General features: G+C 38.8%; 1 protein-coding gene and 1 pseudogene across 1 annotated transcript in view; one reads left to right on the top strand and one right to left on the bottom strand.

Moving 5' to 3' along the window:
• RAB22A (RAB22A, member RAS oncogene family) overlaps window positions 1–4,192 on the bottom strand; it is a 56,516-nt gene that overhangs the window by 42,775 nt on the left and 9,549 nt on the right. The window lies entirely within an intron of this gene.
• LOC102830798 lies at window positions 3,439–3,795 on the top strand (annotated as a pseudogene).

The raw sequence follows: 4,192 nt of genomic DNA on the forward strand, positions 1-4,192 counted from the left end.
TTTTTTTTCTCTCTTATTTTTCTCTTCTGTGGTTCTATTTCTCTGTCCCACTTTTGTCTTTATAGTTATTATATTCTTTTTTCCTGGTTGCTGCCTGTTTTCCCCCCCTTTCCCCCTTCCTTCCTTCCTTTCTTATTTTCTCTTTTCATTGTTGGCTCCTCGTTTGCTTTTTCTGTTTTGTTTTCTTGTCTGTGGGGTAGGTGAGGGTTGTTCTCTTTCCCACTCTACAGGAGACAACAATATTGCCCATTCAGCCCAGCCACAACCATACCCTCTTCGGCTCCAGTTACTGGGCAAGAGCCGATACCAGCTCTTATGCCACCTGATCAACAAGACACAGCAGCCAACACCAGCCAAACTCACCGTAAACTAAGCTGCACAAACAGCAAATGAGAATCGTACACACGCTTCCATTACCTAACCACACCCACAGGAGACAGTTGCCAAGAGACTAAGAACACATCAACACGCAATCATCAATTAAATACAAATATGACAACCCCACAATGCCAAGGAGACAATGATTTTAGCTCACATGAAGAAACAAGGGAGAATAGCTCAAACAAATGACCAAGATGCAGAGCCAGAAAATGTTTCTGAGGAAGAAAAGCTAATGGATAGAACTGAAAAAGAATTCAAAAGAATGATATTTAGGTACCTTATAAGGATCGATAGAAGGAATAGGAAAACAAGGAGAATAAAGAAAAAGCTTTAGAATAATTCAGGAAAAACACAAGAACAAACAGACAAAATAAATGCAACATCTGAAACAATACAAACCCTGCAATTAGAAATCCAGAGATTAATACTAAGATCTCAGAAATGGACAATACATTAAAAAGGCAAAGGAGTAGATCTGAAGCAATGGAAGCCCGCATTAGTGAACTTGAAGAAAAATCTCTCAATACTAGAATGCTAGAGAAACAATCAGAAAAAAGGATGAAAAAAATTCAAAGGATGTCTAATAGTTACGTGGGGGCAACATGAAGAGGAATAACTGATAGTTGATAAGAATGTCAGAACAAGAAGAGACAATCACAAGTACGGAGGAAATTGTTGATGACATGTTGGGAGAACACTTCCCTGATATCATGAAAGACGAGAAGATACGCATACAAGAAGCTGAATGAACCCCAAATAAGACAGATCACAAAAGAAAAGAATCAAGACAAAGCATAATGTAATTTTCTAAAACCAAAGGCAAGGAAGCATCCTGAGAGCAGTGTGGGAAAAACAAAAAGCTACTACAAAAGAGAACAAAGAAGACTAAGCTCGGATCTCTCAGCAGAAACCATGCAGGCAAAAAGGCAATGGGGAACCATATACAAAGCTCTGAAAGAAAACAAAATTGCCAACCAAGAATCACATACCCAACAAAACTGTTCCTTAAATATGACAGCGAAATTAGGATATTTACCGATAAACAGAAACAAAAGGAATTTGTAATAACAAGACTAACTTCACAAAAAATGCTAAAGGATGTTCTTTGGACTGAGAACCAACAACACAGACAACAACCTGATAATACCATACATGACAACACCAACCCAGAACTCATTTCAGATAAAAAAGTATTTAAACTAAAACAAATCTGTAAGATTGATAACAGGGAACAAGTGATACTAATTTATCATTAAGTCAATTGCAAAGCAAAAAGAGGGAACAGTGCGGCAGCTGTAGAACTTCCAAATGGCTATGAACTCAAATAGATTTCAAAATAAAATGGATGTTTAAATAGGGAAAAAAATAATAAATTAAAGGGCGATCTCAAAAAAATTAATACACCTGCACATCAAAATGAAAACTGAGGAAAGCCAGTAAGAGTTTAGTAAACATTACCACACAGCAAAATGACAACAATCAATTCCTAACTATTAATACTTATACTGAATATAAATGGGGTAAATGCACCAGCAGAATGGGTAAGAAAACTGGAATCTTCAAAATGCTGGCTATAAGAGACACAGCAAAAAGATAGAGCCAGACACTCATTCACCGACCAACAGAAGAATAGTTAAACAAGTGTTGGTATACACACAGTGTGTATATACACACACTACGCAATGATGAAGAATAATGGTAAACCTTCGAAGCACCTCACAACATGGATAAACCTGGAGGACATTATGCTGAATGAAGTTCATCAATCACAAAAGGGCAGATATTATACAAGACCAACATGTAAAAAGCTAAAAGAAGGTTTTCATAATAAAAGACACCATCAGTGATGGCTATGCGGTGGGGGTGGGGGAGTTTGGTGGTTGGAACTATTCATGAGCTAGATGCCTTTGTTGTTGTTATTATTATATGCCATTGAGTCGTTACTGACTCACAGCAACCCTGTGCACAACAGAATGAAACACTGCCCGGTCTTGCACCAACTTCACAATCACTGCTACACCTGAGACCACTGCTGTTACCACTGTGCCAATCCATCTCATTGGAGGTCTTCCTCTTTTCTCCAATTTTCTACTTTACCAAACATGATATCCTTCTCCAGTAACTGGTCCCTCCTGATAATATGTCTGAAGTATGGGAGATGAAGTCTGGCCATTCTGGCTTCCACGAAGCACTTTGGCTGTACTTCTTCCAACACAGATCTGTTTGTTCTTTTGGCAGTCCATGGTACTTTTAATATTCTCCTCCAACACCATAACTCAAATGCATCAATTCTTCTACGGTCTTCCAACTTCTTCATGCATATGAGGTTACAGAGAATACCATGGCTTGGGTCAAGCGCACCTCTGTCCTCTGACATCTTTGCTCTTGAGCACTTTAAAGAAGCCTTGCGCAGCAGATTTGCCCAATGCAATGCATCATTTGATTTTTTTTTTGACTGCTGCTTCCATGAGTGTTGATGGCTGATCTGAGAAAAATGAAGTCTTTGACAACTTCAATCTTTTCTCCATTTATATGGATGTTATTCATTGGTCTGTTGGTGAGGATTTTTGTTGAGATGCAATCCATACTGAAGGTTGTGTTCTTTGACCTTCATCAGTATTTTAAGTCCTCTTTGCTTTCAGCAAGCAAAGTTGTGTCATCTGCATATTGCAGGTTGTTAATGAATCTTCCTCCAATCCTGAAGCCATTTTTTTCTTCACATAATTCAGCTTCTCGGATTATCTGCTCAGCATACAGAGTGAAGAAGTATAGTAAAAGAATACAACCCTGGTATACACCTTTCCTAATTTTAAACCATTCGGTGATCCCTTGTTCTGTTCAAACAACTGTCTCTTAGTCTATGTATAAGATCCTCATGAGCATGTTTAAGTGTTCTGGAATACTGATACTTTGCAATGTTGTCCATAGTTTGTCACAATCCAGACAATTGAAAGTCGTTGCATAGTCAGTCATAGAAAGACAGGTTGTCTTTCTCCCTCCCTGGTCATCTTGGCGGCTGCTCTTGGTTGGGGGCCATCTTACACCTGAGGAGGGAAGATGGTGGTTGCAAAGAAGACAAAAAAGTCGCTGGAGTCAATCAACTCACGGTTCCGACTTGTTATGAAAAGTGGGAAATATGTATTGGGTTATAAGCAGATTCTGAAGATGATCTGGCAAGGCAAAGTGAAGCTGGCCATCCTCACCAACAACTGTCTGGCCTTGAGGAAACCTGAGATCAAGTACTATGATATGCTGGCCAAAACTGGTGTCCATCACTACAGTGGCAATAATATTAAACTGGGTAAACTGGGCACAGCGTGTGGGAAATGCTACAGAGTCTGCACACTGGCTATCATTCATCCAGGTGATTCCGATATCATTAGAAGCACACCAGAACAGACTGATGAAAAATAAATCATGCGATTTTTTTTTTCTTTAATAAAACTGACAAAAGTTTGTTTTAACTAAATAAATAAAGCACAGGTAAACATCTTTCTGGTATTCTCTGTTTTTAGCCAATATCCACCTGACATCAGCAAAGATATCCCTCATTCCACATCCTTGTCTAAATCCAGCTTGAACCTCTGGTACTTTTCTGTCAATGTATGGTTGCAGCTATTTTTGGATTACCTTTAGTAAAACTTTACTTGCATGGGATATCAATGATATCGTCCAATGATTTCCACATTCTATTCTTCACCTCTCTTTGGAATGGGCACAAATACAATCTCTTCTAGTCAGCTGGCCAGCTAGCTGTCTTCCAAATTTCTTGACATAGATGAGTGAGTGCCTTCAGTACCGCATCAGTTTT

The sequence above is a fragment of the Chrysochloris asiatica genome, unplaced genomic scaffold (assembly GCF_000296735.1).
Source record: "Chrysochloris asiatica unplaced genomic scaffold, ChrAsi1.0 scaffold00023, whole genome shotgun sequence".
Taxonomy (NCBI): Eukaryota; Metazoa; Chordata; class Mammalia; order Afrosoricida; family Chrysochloridae; genus Chrysochloris; species Chrysochloris asiatica.